A 25,319-nucleotide genomic window follows, 5' to 3' on the forward strand; every position below is an offset into this window, starting at 1 on the left:
CAACAACCAGGTAAATATATAGCAGTGTTAAAACACTCGGAATGCTTCAGCAACTGCATAGCAACACCCTGGAAACCACCTGGAATAACCTAGTATACCACACAGCAAAGTGTTAAAACACTCAAAACACCTTAGCAACAGCATAGCAACCCCCTGGCGAGATGATCTTCCACGCAGTGTCTCATGTTCTAGTGGGATGCAGCTGATACCTGTTTACGGTAGATGATGACTCATCTATAGCCATGTGAATGGAAGAAGTTTGCATCTGATTTAACACTGAAATCATTAATAACCATTTTTCCAATGTTTGTCTGAATCAGGACTGTATGTTTTTGCATACAGCATAGATTTGTTGCATTCTTGGCTTTTTTATATTAGGTAATAATAATAATTTATTTGTGTTTGTGTGAATAATATATATGGATATCTATCTATTTTACTTGCTACTAAGTGCCTCAAAACAGAAGTCTGATTATCTTTGAAAGATTTTATGCCACTAACCTGACCATTTTTGGCAAAAACCAGTACTAGTGCTTTAGCAGTGAGTGGCTCTCATCTCATATCACAAGCAGCTGATCTGCACTGGGAATTAAGCATCAAAATAATAAATAAGAGGAATAAGAGGCCTCAAACAGTGTTCAAAGTGTCTTTGTGTTTCTTCAAGTGTGTGTTGTGTGCATTAGTGAAATCAGAGGATTTGATTACCGTCTGTGTGTTAGAATGGAGTGGAGTGAAGAAGCCTGTAGCTAGCTGTTTTGTTGCTGCTTTGGCTCTCTGGCTGCCTGCAGGCAAGACCTCTGTGAGCAGAATGAGTGAAGCAAAGTCCCTGCAGGCAAAAAGAGAGACAGAGATGGATCAAGAAATCTTCATGTTTGCACACCATTCACGGACTGCTGTTTTTCTTTTTCTGGCCAGGAAAAATATTAGGTCATTGTTTAATCATGGTTATTTTATGGAATAATTCACTCAAATCATTATTGTGTAATTATTTTCCTCTCTCATATCGTTTCACACCCGTAGTCTGGAATGTTTGTCTACAACACAAAGGGAGATTTTTAAGGATCTTCATGTAGTTCATTTCCGTTCAACAATAGTACATACCATAGTCATATTGTCAAACAAAAAGCATATCATAAATTGTCAATATGACTCATACACAATATTTAAAGTTTTGTGTATGTATATATATATATATATATATATATATATACATTTAATTTATATTGTGCTTTTCTTATACCCAAAGTGCTACAAAAAGTACAGTACAAAACTACATCCATTAAAAAAATTTAAAAAAAATATATTCCAACAACAGGTAGAATACAATATACATCCAGTGTCCAGTGTCTCCAATTGACCTATGGCTAAGCCACGCCCCCAAACGCGATGAGCCAATCACTGTGCGCATAGCTATCACATACACTCGGACATTCTCTGCTTCCTCGTGCATTGACATGCATTGCAGTTAGTCGATTTTCATTCGTTTAGCCTATATGTTTTTTCTTGTCATTTTAAGTTTAAAATGGTCAAACGGTGTGCATGGCGTATATGCAACTCTGACACTAGGTATCCCGAGAGGCTGGGCGACGGTGTGTATTTTTTACCCTTTCCCAAGCCACATCTCAACCGAGATAAGTGTCTGGATTAAGTTATGGTAGACCACAACAACAACTAAACGTGGATAAATTAAACAAGGATGTCTACATCTGTTCTAAGATAAGTCAACAACGTATTTGAACGTTGTCTTTTACATCTCTAACGTAACGTTAGCCCAACATTAGAAAACATTAACGTTAGCTTCTAGCTGCGTTGTAGGCTACATCATGTCACTTAGCTTCATTAACGTATCTGTAATTAACCGAGATAACAAATGTTAGCAATGTTGTGCTGAATGGTTCATGTAAATACTGTAGCACCAAACTAACAGAGAGATCCTCTTGGTAAAGATGGTATAAAGGCTTGTCCTGGAAATGGATGCAACTTAGACCTGTACATATTTAATTTGATCATGAACCTTTAATTACATATTAAGCACAATATTTTAGACAACTTTCTACCAAAATATATATCTATATAATCGTTCTGTCTCCAAAAATCATCAATTGCCTCCTGTGAAATGTCTCCTGCTGTGACAGCTGCCGGAGCGCCTGTCACCGAATGTTGACTGTTTGTCCGAGTGAGTGGAGGGGGCGTGGCTTAGCCACAGGTCAATTAAGACACAAACACTATCTTAAAAAAATAGCATCAGAAAACGGTTTCTTAAAACTACCTAATGTTGAGGCATTCCTAACAGTTAGAGGTAGTGCATTCCACAACCACAGAGAAGGCTCTTTAACCCATAGTTATTAGTCTGCAAGAAGGCTGTTTAAGGATAGAAGAGTCGGCAGAGCGAAGAGATCGAGAGGGTATATATAGTGTAATTAAATCACATATATATGATGGTGCAGTTCCTTGTACAGCTTTATATGTTAAAATAAGAGTTGTAAAATCAATACGAGCACGGACCGGAAGCCAATGTAGGTTCCCAAGCACGAGAAGGAGTATGTGTAAGAACACGTGCAGCTGAGTTCTGAATGTGTTGCAGGCGCTTAATAGACTTTGCAGGTAGGCCAAGATGAAGGGCATTACAATAATCAACCCTAGAGGTAACGAGTGCATGGACAAGCCTTTCTGCATCAGGTAATGAAAGAAAAGGCCTAATCCTGGCAATATTCCTGAGATGAAAAAATGCAGATTTTGAAATGCTCTTGCTCATTATTTTTGTCTCATTATTTAATATGCGATAGCATATTAAATATATCTTATTTTCGTTACTGTAAGTCAGAAAATAATACTATTCAATGTTTTAGATAATTTTACAATTTAATTTTTTACATATTTATATTACAGTATTTAAGTATACAATAGTTATACATTATTGTTCAATTCATACAAAATAAAATTCCATTTTTTTGCGAGATTCTCCCTTGAGTTGAGTTTGTATTTAATGCTGAATATTCCTATAAGGTCTGTTTATGATAGATGCGGTTGGTTTAAATTATTTTGTGAGATGCTCTAAGGAAATGCTTTTTTCCTTCACTCTTTTCTGTCTGTCTTGTATCAGAAGTACAGTGAGCACACTGGTACTGTAACTGCATTACAGTTCTGACCCAAAGCGTCCAGCAGCCATCGGCTAATTGGTGCAGGTCTGAGGCCGGGTCACCCGATAATTAACCAAAATTGGTTGTAGCTTTAAAAACCTTTCTATATATAAAATTCCATATACAGGGTGAAATGAGGTATGAGACAGAGAAATCTTGATGTGTGGCAAAACGCTTTAGTTACAAAAGTTACATCTGACAGTTGCATGCCATCATTTTAATTTAATTTGTTAATATTTATACAAAATTATAATATTCGCAGTAACACTTTACTTTATTTAATGCATTCAGCATTTTATGAGTTCTCTCAGAAAAGAAGTTGCTAACACTGTATTTTGATGGTCCACTTTAGACATTCTACTAACTATTTTGCAACGACACTCTAATTAGATTATTTCTAGACTATCTGCTTAATATCTGCTAACACTTTATTCTGATGCTCGCCAACAGACATTCTACTGGACCATCGAAATAAGGTGTGACCTAGAAGTTTCTGGAAAATCAGCCATTCACAGATCTGTGCTGAGGAAACAGCTTTGTTGGACTTTGACAGAGAAAAGCAGATTCAGGGTGAGCTTATTCGTATTCATAGGTCATATCTACATATTAATATTATTATTAACTTTTAAAATCTGAAGACTTTTTTATATGCAGTTTTAGGAATGTGCAAATCTTCTGATGGAGAAACACTGTGCATTAAAGACCAAATACATGTTTAAATGATAATGGACTAATAAAGGTCTAAAATTAATCAAATAAATTTGCCCTCTTTGTACAGATGAATTTAATGAATTCATCAAGTATTACATATTAGTCAAACACGTCATATTACCGTTATAATGTCAAATTAGTTCAATGCATTGCATAATGTGATTGGTTTTAATTAATCTCATTTTATAAATATGATAAAACAAATGTATCCTTATCTCAAACATTTGCATGTATCAAAAGTTAAAAGGATTGATGGCTATAGGTTGAAAAAGTGTTGATATAAGCACACTTTACGTTTGAGTACTTATGAGATCACGTTGGTAAATGACACATTTTCCATTAGATGGAATGTTTTTTTTAATGTTTACATACAGTATCTCTTAACCACAGAGAGGACAAACCCGCTCTCGCCGCCGATGATACATTCTGACACATTTGCATTCAGAACGGCAGTTTGCGATTTACCAAAAATGAATATTCAGGTGCTGTTTAGCACATCTCTACAGAAGTATATTTTGAGGATGTATTTACTTGAGAGAAAATGGACATCAATTTGCAAAAATAGAGCCCATTTTCCAACTCTTCTCTTCCAGTCACAGAGTCTCTAGCTGTGAAGTGTTGTTCTTTTAACCTCCCTTCATGCGCCAAAGTAGCTCAATTTGCTAAGGGCCTGTTCGAGAAGAAGCGTACTACAGAAACAATCGCTTACGTAATGTTGAAGTGTAGCTCTCTGTAGACACTCCACTGAAGCCCACAGAAAGCGCGTTCCCACCGGCTCCTCTGCGCTGAGGAATCGCTCACCTCATCCAGTGAACGAGTCAGAGATAATGTATAGTCAGCCGGTCATTATCACTAAATAAACCCCGACTGGGTGATCTGTATCATCCTGAAGAGGCTTATTTTGTGATAATGAACGTCTGACTGTACATTATCCTACTTATCACACGGCGACGTAACAAATAAATAAGTGGACTTCAAATATTGCTTAGAGAATTGCTTTATGTGAGAAGAAAGACAGAGTGGAGTTGCCTGGGTTAATTATTTTGTTTAATGATCATCAATATACAACAAATATTGGACCAGAGTGACCTGATGAACCAATCAGAATCGATTATTGCAGAGAATTGTGAACTATTATGTTAACATATTTTTTTTAAATTTAACTAGGAGTTGGCTAGAAACCTGAACTGCATCATTAAGTGCTGCATCAAAAAGCACTATATAAATGTAATGTATTATTATAATTATTAAATAGATTAAGTTTCATTGTAAGAATGATAGTCTGACAGTTGCTGATATAATTTACATCAGAAAACATCTGTCAGGTTGCATAAATTGTATATTAAATATATTACACGGTTTTGGTGCGTGTGTATGTACTGTATATATATATAAATTGTGCTGATTGTGCAAACTAACATTTTATTAAACATGAACTGAAATAAATATGTATCATCAAAGAGCATTTTCAGTATTATCTCAAGATAATAGTGGTAAAAAGGACATGCATGTTTTTATGTATTCGGAATATGATGATTACAATAATCGGAAGATGGTGTGCATGTACACATGGTCACTGAGTAATTATAATTCTAGTATCTTTCCCGTTTTCCATCACTGCCAGCAGACAGGTGCTTGGTTCAAATCAAACGTATCAGTCTTGTTTAATTGGCGAGTGAGTGAGAGAGAGAGAGAGAGAGAGAGAGAGAGAGAGAGAGAGAGAGAGAGAGAGAGAGAGAGAGAGAGAGAGAGAGAGAGAGAGAGAGAGAGCTAAAGGAGTGCCTGCAGTCCGATGCGTGTGAATTGAGTTTGGTTTTGGTTGAAGGGATCTGAGTTAAGGTGCTTTCATATTACTGTGCATGACAAACAATGAGCAGGGGAACCAATTAGTCTGTTGAGCTGAGAAAAAAACTCACGTCTAGCAAATCCCAGCAGATCTGTTATGATTCATATCCAGGAAGCATTTAGCTGACTATTTCTTTGTTTGCCAATGGCTTAATTATGGAACCACTGTAGCGTTGTGTCTCCCCCGAGGGCGACTTGTTGGAGAAGAGCCAAGTGCATTTTTTAATGCACCAAGTGTGTTTAGATGGCAAGTATGAGAGTGTGTGTGTGTACTGCAGACAGTTTCTATGAAAAAGCACAATGCTCTTGACAGAATCAGTGTGTGAATGTCGTACTTGGCTATAGGCATAAAGTAGGGGTGGATGATATGAACTCATTTTATCACATTAATGGTATGTTTCACAATATAGTCATTTTACAAAAATGCATAATTTGGTAAAGACTACCAATTAAAAGTGCTACAATATAGTCATTTTACAAAAATGCATAATTTGGTAAAGACTACCAATTAAAAGTGCTGCATCTGTCTTGATTATTTTCTTTTCATTTTTTTTTATTATTCAAAACAGCTTGACTTTATATGATGCTGAAAAAACCCTAACAGAAAAAGTACTGTGGCGGTACCATGGTACAGCGATGGGATTACTTGGTAGTTGTTATTTTTAAAATCACTTTTTTTTTTGCTCTGCCTTTGACATGTCTATTTATTTCAGCTGACATCATTAATCCCTCAACCACCTGTCTTTATTCTTGTATGTAACACCAATTTTTCACCATCCAATATAATTCCTGATGGATGAAATCAAGTTCCACCCTACATTTTTTTTCTCCTTAAATAAAGCTTGAATCAAATTTGAAACACATTTCTAATTATCATCATGATCAAAAGTTTGATTAAAACTTGTTGCGCACAATCTACTACAATACTTCTGTCATCTAATTGATAGTTTATAGACTTTTTTAAATGTAAGAGTAAATTTTACACTGTTAATAATATTTGTTATGAACATTTATAATAATAAATGTTCAATAAGATGAACATTTACTGGCCCTGATGCAACTTATGTTTACTTATCAATACATCATTCTTTTTTGAAAAATCATGTTAATATGTGAATATCAAATATGATCCATCAGGCTTGTGAGGAACGTTTATTGTATTGCATTGCATTATGTTTTGTCCCACAAACTTCAGAGATTTGACGTCTTCAGCATGAATGCTTCAGTGAGGTAATAGGAGGGACTTTGATTCACTTGTCAGACCCAGTATGTCCACAAAACACTGATTTTGTCATATATGTTTTTTCTGTGTATTCTCCGGCACAGAGGTTGATGAGGGCCGTGTAATGATCGCATTAGTCTGGTCTCACTTTACAAACACTCTCTTTTATCCAGCAGTCAAACAATGGCAGCGCAGAGTGGAACAACAAAGTCAACGAGAGTGGAATGTCGTTTGACTTCATTCATCCCTCGCGCTCTCTTGTTCGTTCCTTTTCTCTGCTTTGTACCTGTGAATACAAATATGTTCCTTTTTTCCTCTCTTTATTTGTGTTCTTTATCAGAGTTGAGTGTGCTATACCTATATGTGTGTGTGTGTGTGTGTGGGCTTTGAGAGCGGATCTGTTAACTTCCCCCTCAGGCGAGACGCCTATGTTTCTGAGCACACACACACACACACACACACACACACACACACACACACACACACACACACACACACACACACACACACACACACACACACACACACACACACACACACACACACACACACACACACTCTCTGTCATGCTAAATGCCCCCTGGCTCCACTCAGCACACAATATGATCATTGAGCTTCACAATGGCTCTGACAGTGCTGCTTTTACAGTGTTGGCAGATACCTATTTCCAGAGAAGAAAAGTAACACTTGCTCTCTGTCTGAGAATACAGCTGGATCTGAATCTCCTGAATGTGTGTGTGTGTGTGTGTCTTTTTGTGTTATCTTTCCGTTTGTTTCCACAGGAAGACACTGAAAAGGTGGAGTTTATGTGCTGGATTCAATGTTTTAAGAAATGCTCTTCTAAATGAAAGTTCAGGTCTTGTGATTTCTTTGGCATCCCTCCACAATTCCAAGACTAAAGGCCTGTTCACACAAAGATACCATTTCAGTATCCACACCAGCGGATGAGATCGTTCTATTTGTTCTAAGCGCGCACTTGTCTGTCACTTTAAATGCTCAAACTCGAGGATGGATTCTGATTGGCTGTCAATGTTATTATCATTCATCAGTTGGATAGAATCGTTCTGAAAGTGATTACAACGATATAATTTCTCTGTGCCGTTATTGGTATAATTGTGGTGTGGAGTCTGCTATTCTTTAATATTGATAATGATTTTTAGAACTATATCTTTATCGTTATCTTTATAGTTATTGTCCTTGGTGTGAACAGACCTTAAGGCTATTATAGTTTTGTATTTTTGCAAAAGCGGATGTGTGCAACTTCTGTATCTCTATAGTGAAACCAAACAGAATTGTACAAATAATGTCTGTTTTCAAACAGGTTGCTAAAACACTCTCTCTGTCTAAAAGGAAGTATTACACATATCACCTTAAATTTCAGTTTAAATTTTTAGCTGAATGAATGAATGAATGAATTTCATTGAGCACTTTATTTGGAGGGGGAAATTTCCTAAACCACCAACAAGAACAAAAATAACTAAAAAACATTTTTTCTGGAAAAAAAAAAAAAAAAAAAAACTAATTAGGATACTAATTTATTTAACAGACCTAAACATGAATAGACATGAAACAACCAATCTGATTTGTTATTTTGATCTTTAGTTTTTGGATATTATTATTACAGTTTTTCTCAGTCGCTTTGGTGCGTTTTTCAGATCATCCCTAACATGTGCAAAATAATAAGTGCATTTCTCAGAACAATTTGTACAAACTGCAATATATTATAGATATGTTTCTAAAGCTAGTCCGTCACTAAAAATCCTTAGTACATCTCTCAAAAGTAAATATTCATGCCAATGATCATGTCAGTGTCATCAGAATGATAAGTCATTGAGTCATTGTTCACGAACAAGGTCGTCAAAATGTTTAGGCATGTTGTCAATTGTAACTGTGTACTTTGACAGTATTACCTGATGTAAACTTACAGTAGGCTTCAGTTTGGATGACAGTTACTGTATTGAAATTGCACAAGGCTGCACTTCAATGGCATATTATCAATTTCAACAGTACTATTTACATATTACTGTATGTGGGTTATTGATAGAAAGAGAATGGACAGGATTTTGTTTTTCACAGCTTTTACTGTACTAGGGATGTAACAATATATCATGTCACAATATATCGCAATACAAAAATCCAACAATATGTATCGTGGATCGTGACAATCTGTATTGTGTGTAGTTCACCCAAAATACTGTAAAAAATTTCAAAAAGAGTTGTAGTGTCAGTACTACATTACGTAAAATACTATATATATATATATATATATATATATATATATATATATATATATATATATATATATATATATATATATATATAATGTTGAATATAATGTATAATACTGCAATGGAGGAATATTTGTGGATCCTGATAATGCCAAATATCTAATGTTACCAGTAAAAGTGTCCAACATTATTTTAAATATATCTAGTCAGTTCAAGCATATTCATCTAAAATAATTCTGTATTTTCAGCTTCAGAATCATGAATATTGTTATTCTGGTGTCTCTATTGTCCTGTATTTCCAGCACTATTCATTTACACACACATAATGTGATACCAAAATTAGCATTTTAATCAACAGTTCATTTTTTGTTAATTTTTTTTATCAAATGTCTTGGAGTATCGCAATAATATCGTATCGTGAGTTCAGTATCGTGATATGTATCGAATTGTGACATGAGGGAATCGTTACACCCCTAGCTTTTACTAGTGCTACTTTATGAAAGAAAAAAACTAAATAATTTACAGTAAGAAAAAGACAAGGGGCACAAAGAAAAAAAAACTAAATTAGAAAGAAACACAGGAAACACCCCTAAGTTGTGGTCTGTCTATATGCTTGCTAATTGATTACTGTATTCATGAGATGCACCTTTGAGTAATTTAGACAACTGGTTGATTGTTGGTTGAACTAAGACTTTACATTCCTTCATGAGTGAGAGTCAATTTCACCTGCACGATTCATCAATTCACGTTTTTTTACAAAAGGTCTAATAGAATTGTGTAAAACTATGCTTGACAGTTATGACAAATAGTTCAACAATTTTGCATGTAATGGCTTATGCAAGGAACTAATGCTTAGATGTTTTTAGGGGTAAGATTATTCAACAGAGAACCATATACTATGTTTTGATCAACATGACATGAGCAATTGAAAATGTGGAAAAAAGCTGACACTTGTACATTATCAATTGCAATATGTACAAAAGCAATTGCAATTTGTTCAAAGGAATAAGAAATTGCTTTAATGATGTGCACAAGTGACTAGATGATTTGGAATGTGTACAAGTAGTATCAAGAATTGCACTTTTGATCTAAGAAATGCACCAAAGCGACTGAGAAAAACTGTATTATTATTATACATATTGTTTAGGGGTGGATTTATAGCATTATCATACCATACTACATCATTATATTATATTTATGCCATTTATATATTATGGAACTTACTGGCAACCCCACTGATAACTTTCCTCAGACGTGCTTATTGATCTTGTAAACACAGCTTTTATTTTACTTTATTTGACTTTAATTATTAATTCAATCTAATAGGAGTTTGCAATTTCCACAAGTGCTTCTAGTATTATTTTTTTCCAGTAAGCATTATAAAGTTTGTTAACAGACTAACAGCATGCTATTTGAGGCCGACAAAACCATCTGCATGCATGTGCCTGAATGACCTGTTGCGATGCAGTGAATGTTGTCTGAAAGACACCGAGCGTTTAGTCCCTGTGTGAGACGACTGGAGTCTCTGAGATTACCCCGAGATGGAGAAATGTTGAAAGTGATAGGCAGAGACACAGGTGCTCAGGGATGCATGCGGATCCGCGTGCCTCAGAGTGGCTGATAATGGAAGCAGCCGCGGCTGTGGCCGTATTGATTGCTCAGGCCACTAGTTTATTGTTCTAAGGAGTGACTAACAACAACCCGCTGGGTTGCAGCTTCTCCTGGCTCGACCGCTCCAGCCACTTGGGCCAGAAGAGCTGTGTGTTTAATTGTTTGCTGTGTTGGTCGGGCCGCGGCAGGGTGTCCGCGGGGACACGGGCCGATCCAGCCTCTGACCTCTCTCTCTCCACAGCGTGATGCACTGATTGAGAGAAGAACCTATCAATGGTGTTTCGTCCCCTCTGCTCTCCAATTAACAGACAAAAACCCCGGTTTAGTCCTCACGGAAGGACCGCTGGTGCAGCAACACAATGGAAAACTAATAGATGATCATGGTTCTGCCAGGGCGGATCAGGGAGATCCATGTCTGGACTGTTTGTTTTTAATTAGACTGATGCATTTCAGTTAGTAAAGCTCAAATATGCACTGCACACAATCATGCAATGTTGTGTTGGGGGGAAAAAAACTTAAATTAAGAAAAAGTTACTTGAGAAGCAATTATGTTTAGATTTCGTTCCCCTTTTTTGGCTAATTACTAACTTTTTAAGCATAAACCCCACTAAATTCTGCTGATTTATACTTAAAATGAAGAACAAGACCAAAAAGAGACATTCCTACATGTTTAACTTACAACAAATAAATAATAATAATTCAAGAGACTCAATAAAGAAGTTTAAAGCTATAATAATCAAACCCCTAAAACTAGAATGATTTTAGAATTTTTCCTCCTGAAAAATCATTCTAGGGGACAGAAATGTTCAATAACTATAACATAAACAAGATAATAATAATAATAATGATATATTGAGATTCGATTCAAGACGATTACTTGTGGGTTCCCCTGTGACAAATCTTCAAACATGATCTCATTAATATTAATTGCTATTTAATATTTATATATGTGTGTCGATGTTGATATTGATATTAAAACGCACTATAACATAAACCTTAAAGATGTACAAAACTCAATGCATTTTGTGAGGTTCAATATATAATTCAGTGTAATATGTTTTATTTTATTTCAAGTAATGATTTTTTTAAATGTTTTTGGTTTTAATTAACAATAATAACTGGTCCAAATAACTTTTATTAGCACTCAGATGTCATCTTTAAACAAATAAGGCTTTCTCTGACGGTTTTTCCATCATTTACTGATGAATGTTATGCTATGTGTTTCTGTATGAGTACTATTACATTCATGCTGTCAGTGTGTTGCTATTCATATTCAAAGTCAACATCTACCCCGGCGTACACAAATGTATGTGTGCGCTTACTAACGAATACGGATGAGAATACCCTGGTTATATAGCACATCGTCATGCATATAATGCAATCAAGCGAAAGTAAATGGCCTACAAACTCAAATATTTCGATTTTACACCACAAATGTCAATGGCCGCCACTGCAGAATTGCGTAAGAAAAGTCAGATTGGAGATTGATCGTCACTCTAGTTTCGCTATAGCAGAGACAGAGAGCAGTTAATTTCAGGTGACATTTCAAACATGGTCTGGTGGACTGTGATGCCCAGCCAAAAAAACAAGCTAACGGGGGCGTCTGTGCAATTCCTGCTCCGGTGCTCAATCACACAACTAAATGTAGATATCCAACCATCTTCAAATGAACAAACACAATTTGGCAAATAGTACAAAATGAAATCGAGCGTCGTGTGCTTTCCAATCCACTCGCACAGCTCTCCGGAGGTCCCTCCCCAGGGCCTGCTGAACGGCCGAGGAGTCGGGCTCAATCCTCACAAACATTATCTGTGAGCGAGTGAACTCTATTTGGGAATTGGTAAAGCGCACGGTGAGAGAAATGGACTCGGAATAGAACAGGCCGGCAAATTCCATTTCACATCTGAAGTGGCAGAGCTGCAGAGAGATCATTTGGTTTGGAGTGAGTAAACACTGAGGAGTCCATCGCTCACCATGACTTGTGTGTGTGTGTGTGTGTGTGTGTGTGTGTGTGTGTGTGTGTGTGTGTGTGTGAGCGAGAGAGAGAGAGAGAGAGAGAGAGAGAGAGAGAGAGAGAGAGAGAGAGAGAGAGAGAGAGAGAGAGAGAAAGGCAAAGACTACAAAACATCAGGACGTAATTCGGCTGTTTTTTTTTCTTTGTAGGCACATATAGATCTTTTACCCTCTAACTATCTGCCCATCTGTCTAAAATGTTTGACTGAAAGAATATTTCTCAGTGCACTGATAAAAATTTATAAAGGAACAATTTTCACTCAGTAAATGTCATGATTAATTACAAAGAAACAGCAGGTAACAGATTGAATGAAAGCTGAAATTTTGACATGTATTTAAAATAAACCCCAATAATCTGTTTTATTAACATAAAAAAATACATATACATATATATATGATATTATATATATATATATATACAGAGAGAGAGTCTGTCTGTATATATATATATATATATATATGTATATGCAATAATGATATCCCTCATACATTCTCGTTAAGTACAGTGTTTCCCCTACAATGTAATCAGCAGCGGCGCAGCGATATCAGCAATATCATGACATTCACTTCATTCACTTACACACCTAAAAACACTGTCATGGCGACCGGCGGCGCTGCATGCGGTGGCTCTGAATCCCCTTGTTAACAAGGAGGAAAGAGCCACATATGGAAATATTTTCGATTAGACTAATGTCGCGTTGCCATAAGGGGCCGTTCACATAGCACGTTTTTTGCGCGTGAAAATTCATTATTTCAAATGCGGCCGGCGCGCTCGTTTTTTCAAGCGCGCCTCTGTTCATGGTTGCATAGCAACGACAGACGCCACGGGAGAGCAAGCGCTTGTGGAAAGGAGAAAGCGTTACGAACTGCGCTCTCCATGAAGACGAGGAAGTATCACCTACTGCTCATAGTCCTGATAGTTAACGTTAAATCATATTAAATTTTTCAGATGAGTCTACTAAACTTGTTGGTGTCCTTCAGAAATCATTCTAATATGATGATACGTGATGCTCTTTTTTTTTTAAAGATTCTTTGATTAATAAAAAGTTAAAAAGAACATCATGTAATAATATTCCACTATATTAGGCTACTGTTTTTTCTGTATTTTTGATTAAATAAATGCAGGCTAGATGAGCATAAGACTTCTTGCAAAAACAAAAAATACCCCCACAATATCATTCAATTACCAAAGAGCCTTAGAGATCTTCTATAAAAAGCCCAGACAAATTAAGTGGTCACAGATTGGGTGTGGCCTTTCCCATTAAGATAACATTTTCAATAAATTGTAAATAATCTTTTTCTGGATTGTGCATGGAAAACATGAGCAATCCTGTCTAAAATTATAAAATGAAGGTTTCTGTTTGTGACTGCAGTTCAAGGTACGTGCTGCAATAATCATGCCTTGAATCAGTTGATGGTATGTCATATTTGTTTTTCTTAAAATGTCCATTTCTATCCACAAAACTTGCCAGAAGTCATGGTTTAAGGGGTTATTTAAAAAAAAAAAATCTTCCAGGGTGCATGCCCCCGGACCCCACCACGCGCGGCTTGGTAACAACCTTGGGCACATAACAGCACCGCTGCTGGAAAAATTTCTAGGGGAAACACTGAAGTATTAAAGTAAACTACTGCAATTTCATTTAAATTCGCTCTTATTTTAAATAATATTTTTATAATAATATTTTCTAATATTTTATATTATTTTTTATATTATTTTTAAATTTTTATAAATGTCTATATGTACTAAGTTTTATTTAATTTGAGTTATTTTAGTACTTCAGCTTAAAGCAAACGAAAAAGAAAAAATAATCTTATTTCAGTTCATGTTTATTTTATGTCAAGTAATTTTTTTTAGTTAATGATGATAACACCAGTCCAAATGTCTTTCATTAGCATTTGGATTTAATCTGTAAATAAATGTGCCTCTAAACAGTATTTGTCTGACGGTTTCACCATTATTCACTGATAAATGTTAGGCTTTGGGGTTCTGTAACCTAAATTGCATTCAAATTCATGCTGTCAATGTATTGCCATTTATTTTCTTATTCAATGTGTATGATTCAGGGTCTGCTTCAACATACACAAACGTATGTGTAAGCTTACCTACGAATACGAATGAGATCATACCGGTTATCTGGCTGTTATCTTGCTGTTTCTTTGCAATTTAGTTTTACATTTACATTTAAGGAACCAAGACTTGAAGTTGCATGAAACTTTAACACACTCTTATTGTGTTGCCTTGCCTTGTTGCTACTTTCCTTTATTTTTCATAATAAGCAGGTGATTTGTAAGCCTCGCACACACTTCCAAATCTTTCTCTTGGCTGTTCAGATCTATAATGCAAAATATCTGCAGCAGGAGTCTGGCCCGCTTTGTTGTTTTGACATTGAAAACATGCGTTTTCTATCAGCTCGCCCTCACTGCTGCAGTCAATATATTGAGCAAGTGTATATATGTGTAATGGAGGTATTAGAGGAGGCTGCTGTAGGTGAGATGTAGCCTCTATTTATAGCTGTTTATTTGAATTAATATTTACACTGATCAATGGCATGGTAAGTGCTAGCTAAAGAGAAGTCGAGCTCTAGGGAAGACAGTCTGAATAACACTTTCAGATCCTCGGCTGATGTAGATCGTTCAGTAACTGCATTTGGAAAAATTATGAGCTGTATTCCACTGGTTAATGGGACACATTTAATGGTGATTTAGTGCTTGATTGCAAATAAAATTGGCATTGGCGTTTGAAATCATATTGCTGTTACTACTGTTTTGTTAAAGCAATAAGCCATGAGAGGCATTGATGTAATTTTACCATGGTAAGGGGTTTATATGCAAAATGCAATGGATAAAACTCTCTAAAACTGTAGTGAAGTCACTGTCAACATCATGAAAGATATCAATGTTCAATAAATAATTAGTGATGGACTGATATATCACAGGCCAACAACATTTGACCATTTTGATGTAAAAATGTATTAATTAAATTGTGTGTATTTATGTGTGTATGTCTCTTATGCTCATTAATGCTGCATTTATTTGATCAAAAATACAGTAATATTGTGAAATATTAAAATTTTAAACAACTGTTTTCTATTGTAATATAATTTAACTGTAATTTATTCCTGTGATCAAAGCTGAATTTTCAGCATCATTACTCCAGTCTTCAGTGTCACATGATCCTTCAGAAATCATTCTAATATGATGATTTGATGCTCAAGAAACATGATTGTTTTCAATGTTGAAAACAGTTGTGCTGCTTAATATTTTTGTGGCATTTATTTGAAATTTTTGTAACATTATAATGTCTTCACTGACCCTTTTTATAAATGCGTTATATAAATCATTACCTCAGAATTTAAAGCTTGAACTACTGTATTGTATCCGTTTAATATTAAGATCATATTTATAATTTAAAATATCTCCTATTAAGATTGCATCTTATTTTGTGATAACAGTGTTTCTTTTATCAGTGTTGTTTGTTTACATATTCATAGCTAATTTTTCTACTCTTTATTGAGAAGTGACCCTCCTCACCCCGATCTCTCTTTCTCTCTTTATAAGGCTGGAAATCTTTCAGATAAAATCAGAGGTGAAGTGAAGCTCTGACATCATTCTGCCAGTATGAAACGTCTCTATTGGCATATGCTAATGACTCTAATTGAAGGACCAGTGACTGATCTTCATGCTGGGAATAAAGTTATTTAATTAGACACAGAAACCAAATGACAGATTAGCACAGATTTACATAGTGACACTAACAGACATTCAGCATTAGGGAGTAACTAAATTAGTGATGCTATTAACTTATCTACGTTTGTTTAACAGTAGCTTAGCTGGTTTCTTTACAGTGCATCTTGTCTAACTATCTACTTTTGCCAGTTAGCATTAAGTAGCTGATTTTGGTAACATTTATTGCGTGTACAACTTCATTGCCAAGGCGGTAATCACAAATATCCTCTTAGTTTACCATTAAAAGTGCTTAGGTAACCTCAGTTTAGTGCTTTATGGAGACAACAAAAGCTGAACATTTGTATTTCCAAACCAGTGCCAACTAATCACATAAAAGTAGGATTGATTACAATTGTTGTAAATGCAGTGAACAATTAGTTTACACTCTCATATCATATGTAGTAATGTAACAAGATTCCTTTTTGTTAGTCAGTTCATTTAGATGGTTCATGTAAATTAACTGGTTAAAAAAAAATGAGTCGCAACATGTGCTCTTTGTTTTTGGGGGAAAAAATTATTAAAAGCTGGGGCTGTCGCGGTGAAGGAATTTCCCTTGCGGTAATTTTGAGTGGCTCAATAGCGCGATATGCAGTTTTACCGCCATTTATTTATTTATATTTATTTGCTATATAAATACGTGTTATGATGTGGTCAGCATACACAAAAACAATGTAACCAATGTAACCGAAACTAAACAGCGTCTCTGCGCATTGAAAGACTGTCACTCAGCGCGCAGTTGTTATGCCAACGGACTGTCTTTGAGTGAGTCATTAAACCGTTCATTCAACAAAAACGTTCAAAAAAGCTGATTCCTTAAATGATAGATGTAATGAAACAAGGTGTTAATTATTTTTTTAACTTTGAGCTCCACTTTTCAAGGCTCAGCTGGCCAGCAATGCTTCACTTTTGGGCAAAGCTGAAGCAATGCTTCACTTAATAGAGACCAATGGCATTGATTCAATGCGTGACTCGCTGCTTTCCCCCCACGGCTTCCTCGTGCTGTGTAATGCTGACCAGCGCTGACGCCATTCATGGTAAATACCCTTACACGTTAAAAGGATGATAGCCTACGACAAATATTTCGCTTTCCTTGGAAACGGCAACCTTTTCACGAATATACATGACTTGACTTCAAAGACAGACGCAGGTAATCGCACACGCTCAGTCGAACACATTCACTGTCTGTTTAGGCTTAAGTCCAAATCCACGAATCCTCTGTACAAATCACCATGATAAACAGTCTTGTAATCATTATTAACTTATTTAACATTCAATACACATGGTACGAACTACGAAGGGTTGCCTTATGAAAAAAGAAAACGCGGTTCGCGGTTGCTGCGGTTACTTGCGTTTCTCTGCGGTTGGCCTGTCAGTAGCGCGGTACTGCGATATTGCGGTTATCGCGACAGCCCTACTGTTCATTACTTCTTTTTATATAAATGAGTGTGTTTTTAGTTTTATTAGTTGTCATTCATGTAGTAAACAACCAGTTTACTCTCTTATATTTAACATTGCGGAAATAAGATTCCTTTTTTGAATCAGTTCATTCACATGGTTAATGGAAATGAAAAGGTTCAGATAACAAGATGCAGCATGTCTTCTTTGCTTTTGGGAAATATTTTATTGAATGATGTTCTTTACTTCGTTTTATAAAATTTACTTTAAAATTTTTTTTTTATTAGTTGTATATGGTGTGCAATTATCAGTTCAAATTAGCTGTAAGATCCTCCTCATTGTTGTGCCAGATAAATATAGCTAGTAGGCATACCGGAATGGAGCTAGTTATTATATTTTGATGAAAGATTACAAATATTTGTATTTATTTATGGTATTGAACAGGGTAAATAATTTTGATTTTGTGTTGCTTATAATCAAGCAAGGCCACTTTACTCATATCATATTGGGATTTAATCAACCTGAGCAGCAAAGCAAAAACATTACAGAGTCTCCCTTTAGTTTTCTTGTCATATTTATTTAATCTTCACATGCTTTTTGGAGTGAATTTAAGAATGTGAATGACCTTGCTACAGATAAAGTGATAAATCTCTTGAAATTTGAATTAGAATCTCTACTTGCATTCAGCATTATTATTTCATCTCTGGTGCTATTCACTCATATGGATTGTCAGACCTTTTTACAGCACATCAGGCATTTCCCAAAATATTCCAGCTGTGAAAACGATGTTGGGCGGCCACGGCTATGGACACAACATTTTAGAGCGATAGAAAGAGAATCTAACTCTCTCTCTTTCTCTCTTTCACACACTCCTGCCGGTCATGAAAGGGAGAGGCGTTAATTGAACGACCTTGGCATGGGTGGGTTTTTCAGGAGTTCCACTTCAACATCGAATGCAGAGAGAGGAAGACAAAATTGTGTTTTAGTGGGTATTTTAAAACCACGTGCTTTGACCATGTCTCCCTGAACACTGACCATTGTTGCTGAAAATGACATTTTATGGTTAACAGTTATGACCTTCTTCAGGAAACCTCAACGAGGCTTTTAAATATAAAAGGCCCCAGTGATAATAATATGTGAATGTACCAAAGAAACATGACTGCACAATACGTCAAAAGAATTTTTTTTTTTAAAAACGTGTCTGCCGTTTGATATCAATTCAAGCGGCTAAGACATTTTCCTTTTCACAAGTCTCAAAAAGGCATTTGTTTAGTCTGTATATAATGTGTCCATAAATTAGCAAGATCTGAAATGCATATCGCAAACCATCGACCTCTTCAGTGTTATATCTAATACTTCTGGTTGATTTCTTTAAGTGTAAAACACAAGCTCTGTTTAATGTCAACATGAATATTGACCTTGTTTGCTGTGTCAATGCATGTTTTTGGTCTTATTGTGAAACCACTTTTCTCTGACCTGGGACTGGTTTTATAAACTGATAAGACTAGACTTACAAGTTAGGCTACGTTCACACCACAAGCCTTAATGCTCAATTGCTCAGATCTGATTGTTTAGAATAGCTGTTCACATTATTAATTTAAATGTGGCCAATATCAGATTCCAGTGTGAACAGATCGTGGTCCTGAACTGACCCGCATGCGCAAAAGAACTATAAAAAGACGTCACGCAAAACACTGTCATACGGAAGTAAACACGAAGGACATTAAAGTAAGAGATTATGCATTTATTTATAGTGTGATCTCCTGCGGAACCCAGCGAATTTATGCGCAGGCAATATTTAAAAAAAAGACTAGGATGCGAAAAAAGAGAGCAGAGTTTTTTGATTGACATTGACATTTATGATGTTTTGCTTGTATATAGAGCTGTCACTATAATACTTACGAGTTCTGACACATCATTGTCCTTCACTGACTACCTTTTGCAACTGTCTTGATAACTTTGGAGCTGTACATTTTTGAAGTGACTCCCATATGAATATCGATTTAGGCCATGTCCACACGGACACGGGTATTTTTATAACCGGAGTTTTTTCCTCCTGCGTTTTAAAAAAAAATCCTGTCTACATGAAAACGCAAAAACGCACTATCAAGCGCTGTCAAGAGCATGCCACACCAGCAGGCGCCAATATAGCCCTAACCGTAAAGCCACGTTGGCCAATCAGAAGCCGTCAGCGGCGCACAATCTGCCGTCAAACGAGGCGGATAACGGCGCACACTCTGACGTCGCAAGGCAAAAACCCCGGTTTTACTGTCTACACAACAATACTGCAACTGGTGTTTCTGAAAATCCTCAGGGGATTTCAAAAATGTTCGGTTTCAGTGACCTGATACTGCGTTTCCGTGTGGACGAATGACCGAACCGCGTAAAAAAAGTGACGGTTATAAAAATACCCGTGTGGACAAGGCCTTAGAGTGACGTAAAAGTCGCATTATTTCCGATATGACTATTCAGACTGAGGTCACATTGCAAAACATCAGACCTGTATCGGATTTAGGACCACATATGGAAGTGGCACAAATTGAAATCGAAAAGATCAGATTCCATGTGTTTGTGCTGTTCACACTGTCATGACAAAAACAGATCTGAGTCACATATGAGCAAAAGAAAATTGGGCCACTGAAAAAATTCGGATTTGGCCAACATTTACCTGCAGAGAATCTTATCTTACAACAGCACATCCCGTTTGAGATCAGATTTGCACATCAGCAATGTCTAATTGTGCAAAACATTAGCATTAGCATAACATCCAGCAGTATGAAAGCCAAAAACAACTTGGCCACCTACAGCAATTAAATCATATGTTTGTGACCGCCCACTTCTTTTTTTAACCATTTGCAATCAACCATCACAATCCATTCTGTTATGTAACGTCCATTTTTAACTATACAAAATGGATAAAATCAAGTCCCGTCTAGTTTTTTCTCATTGAAATACGAAACATATGTGAAGTGGTTTGCGATCATCCACATTTCATGTCGACTTTAATACATTTTACATGTTTAAATCCATTCCATGTCAAATGTCCGCAGGTTCTTGACTATTTGGACTAATTGGCTCAAACTCTTATGTGCCGCTCACTGCCTACATCTCATGTCTGCCAATTGTTTCTTCCTCATTCTCTCTGTCAGTGCATTAAATAAATAATAGCCTGTTGGTCTGTATTCCAGATGAGTGCTGTTCCAGCCGGCTCAGAGGGATGTATCTGTGAGATATAGGATATATATTTTCTCTGTGAGATTAAGAGATGAGCGGGCGGGGGAAAGAGGGAGAGGGTGAAGGCCTGGACTCCTGCTGTCGGACAGAGCAGGGCTGAAATGGCAGATCCATCAAAGCAGCGGAGCTTGTCTCACCTGGGGTGGGCTCAGACCCTGGCACCGCAACGCAACGCACCGCCAATGGTCTGCAGCTAGCGGATCGAGAGAGAGAGACAGCGTTTAGGTATGTAAGGGAAACTGAACTGTGAATATGTGCATGTGTAAAAGAAAGACAGAGATGCCGAGAGAAAAAAAAGCTGTAGGACGGAGGGAGCGAGTTAGCACGTGCTGTCCACTGGCTCAGAGCCAGACGAAACACCATTGTCCTTCACCTTCCACAGCATCCGCCTGACACGCAATTACAATAACTTTACACTCTTCAATCTTCACTCATAACCAGTGCCTTTAGCTCTCATATATTTACCCATAACTAACTTTACACTCTTCGCGTTATCAGCATCAACATTTAATTGTAACATTTGGTGTATTTCACATTCTAGGTCATAGACTGATAGAGCTGTTGTTAACCAGCGGATATTTGGCCTAAACTTCAGATTATTTACTGTTTACACACACACACACACACACACACACACAGAGAGAGAGAGAGAGTGAGAGAGAGAGAGAGAGAGAGAGAGAGACTATCTGTCTATCTATCGATCTATCACTTGCTTGTATTTAAAGAGTTTACATACTGATTATACACACAAACACACACATATATATATATATATATATATATATATATATATATTAGGGGTGGAACGGTACATGTATTCGTATTGAACCGAATTGGTACGGGCGTCACGGTTCGGCGCACGAATTTACACGTAGAATACACGGTATAAAAATAAATAAAACTCTAAATCGCGATAAAATTCGATCAATTGGCGTTTGGTCTGGACGCAGCATAATGAACAGACTGCGATGTCAATATTGCAATGCTGAAGTGTGTGTGTGCACGCGTGAGAGAGGGAGAGGCGCGGGCGCGATCGAACTGTGTGTGTGTGTGTGTGCGTGTGTGTGCGTGAGAGAGACAGGCGCGGGCGCGAACTGTGTGTGTGTGTGTGTGTGTGTGTGTGTGTGTGTGTGTGTGTGTGTGTGTGTGTGTGAAAGAGAGAGGCGCGGGTGCGAACAGTGGAAACAAAAACATACTCCGTAAACATATCATTCAAACTGCAAAGTGTTTACATATATTTGTGTACACTCGCAATAAAACACAACATTGTGCTTTTGTCACACTTTCTTGTCAAACTGTATCCTACAACTGTCACCCAACCAAAATCACACACAAACACACACACACACACACACACACACACACACACACACACACACACACACACACACACACACACACACACACAGTTTTACTTTTAAGTTACACATTCTACATTGATTAAAAAAGAAAATCAAATGTGGTTTTTAATGGTAACCTAGTATTATTTTATACGGAAATCAGTTATTTATAATTCAGAGGAGAATAAAGTTAGGGTTAATTAAAATTAAGAAAAACAAATATATTGATCTGAAATATAGCAAATTAATTTTAAATTCATTCAAACATACCAAACATATCGCAAGGTCTTTTTGTATTTTTATTAATTTAATTAATAAACTAATTGAATTATATAATACTATTGTCAGTGCACTACAAATAAACTGGTTCTATGCCTTTATTAATAAAACTTATTTAAAAAATACAAGGCTTAAGACATTTGTAAAAATGCCTTCTGCATTTTTGTTTTGCTTTTCACCCCATTGTACCGAAATCGTACCGAACCATGATGTCTGAACCGAGGTATGAACCGAACCGTGACTTCTGTGTACCGTTCCACCCATAATATATATATATATATATATATATATATATATATATATATATATCAGGGCTCGAAAATAAGGCCTGAAAGCCAAAAACAGATCTTTGCATTGGCTTTGCATTGCTGCATCTTCACAGAAGTTGATAATTTGTGCATTTTTAATCCTTGCCAATTTAAATATTCAAGCGCATGCAGACGCGAAAATCGCGTCTCTCAGTTTGGTACTTGTGCGCTGTATGATAAGTCTTGTGTGCGCAGCAACACACATCCAAAGCCGTGTGACATGTCTCACAGCACACAAATACTCTTTCACGTCTTCCTGAGCTTGAACAGACATATTCACACAAAATGATGTCAAATTTCCCGTCTTATCATCGTAAACATATTCTGTTAAACATTCAACGTTAACAGGAGATAAGATGCATGTGCATTGTGCAACAGTATATAGCGTCTACAATTATATAAAGATATTCAAGCAGAGCATTTGTGTTTCGATATCTTGTGCATTATTCCTGAACTTTTGTAAATACAAAAGTTCAGGAATAATGCACAAGTTATCGAAACACAAATTATTTTTATTCAAATATTATTATTTCACATAAACATACTTAATTTATTAACTTGTGTATTCTTGCTTATGCACTTCTTTCCTTTTTATACCAACAAGTATATTTTTACATTTTTTACACACACACACACACACACACACACACACACACACACACACACACACACACACACACAGACACAGGCACACACACACACACACACACACACACACACACACACACACACACACACACACACACACACACACGCACACGCACACGCACACACACACACACAGACTATACTGTATACTTCCTGATTGGCTTTTCATTATATTAATGCTTTAGACATATGTGTCATCAGTAATTTAATACGATAAAAGTTTATTCTGATAAAAGGGATAGTTTATGTTTTTGAACAGCATAAACCTTATATTTAAAGTTGCTGTCTCTAGGTTACCACATTATCTTATATAAGGCATATTTCTGAAAACAGTCAGTGTTTAATGTTTAACTTCATGTCTGCAAACTTGTACACGCTTGTTCAACGTTGACTTTACCAGCCACAGGTACTGAATGAGTGCAGCGTAAACTACTGGACACCTGTGTTACTGTAGATGCAGCACTACTTCCATGGTGTCATTTGCATATTCTATATACCGTTTAAAGTGATGTCAGTGCACCTTTCACATTAGCACAAAACCAGCATGAAGAGGGTCACGTGACCTTTGCACAATAACCACAATTGACAGAAAAAACATGTGCGGTGACATCCATCCATTTACACCGGACTCACGTTAAGATTTTACACTAAATGCATTCTGTCACGCTGTAAAATGGAAGTTAAAAAAAGCAGCAGACAAAAGGTGTGTGGGGGGTGAGGATTGTTCCGCTGTATTTAACATTCACACACAATGCTGCGGGAAAGTGACAATTGCTTATCTCCATGGCGATCAATAATGGCTACGGGTTTAGTTCGCGGAGCGCGTGTCTCTAATGCGGAGAGGATGTCATTATTATTTTCTGTCTCCTAATGATGGTCATTATGCATAGCCACTGATTGAATTCCATTTGTTACCTGCGTTTGAGTCTGAGTAGAATAATTACCATTTAAGTGTCTCCATTAAAATTCATACACGAAGGCCTCCTGTTAAAAATAACTAAAGTATTCTTTGAATGTGAAATGAATTGCATTTCAGCCCAACCCTGATTTAAATACTTGATTAAACAATAGGGCTGTCGGCACAGATTGTGATTTCTTAGAAGATGCTCGATGATCAGCTGAAAACAACTTGTAGCTCTTGTGTCCTACATTCGTATTTAATATTTAATTAAAATGGATCTGCTGCTGGTAAAACACAATCAATATCCGGCTCTCTGTCGAAATTACATTTTCAACCTCCCGCGCCTCATTCAAAACAAACATTGTTTTTCATTACGTCGAACATCGTCCTCAAACCCTGTTTGTTTGTGGTCAATTCTTGGTGGTGTTTCGGTTCAATATATGCACGAGTTGATTTTTAGTCATGTATATATCGGATTTGAATGAATACTCGATAAGTGATGGCAAAGGACAGCCTTGAGACCATTATTGTACAGAATAAATAGACAGATTAATGTCTAACTTGTGCATGTTGGTCATATTGCTGCTTTTTTTAAACTGTAGCGGACTATACAATTTACAACTGAAGGATTGTTTCTAATTCTATTTTGATTGGAATAAATACTAAAATAAATTCTGCCACATTCAAAGCCGCTGAAACATACGTTTCACACATGACA

At 36.4% G+C, this 25,319-nt stretch overlaps 1 long non-coding RNA gene across 1 annotated transcript in view; it reads right to left on the reverse strand.

The window, feature by feature from the left end:
- Positions 1 to 711: 711 nt before the first annotated feature.
- Positions 712 to 25,319, reverse strand: part of LOC143723453 (uncharacterized) — a 31,446-nt gene continuing 6,838 nt past the window's right edge. Inside the window, exon 3 of the long non-coding RNA XR_013197117.1 lies at positions 712 to 826. This is a non-coding gene — a long non-coding RNA (uncharacterized LOC143723453). The remainder of the gene's footprint in view (positions 827 to 25,319) is intronic.

Source organism: Siphateles boraxobius, unplaced genomic scaffold, assembly GCF_051911475.1.
Source record: "Siphateles boraxobius isolate OS27281-9 unplaced genomic scaffold, OSU_SipBor_1 7, whole genome shotgun sequence".
Taxonomy (NCBI): domain Eukaryota; kingdom Metazoa; phylum Chordata; class Actinopteri; order Cypriniformes; family Leuciscidae; genus Siphateles; species Siphateles boraxobius.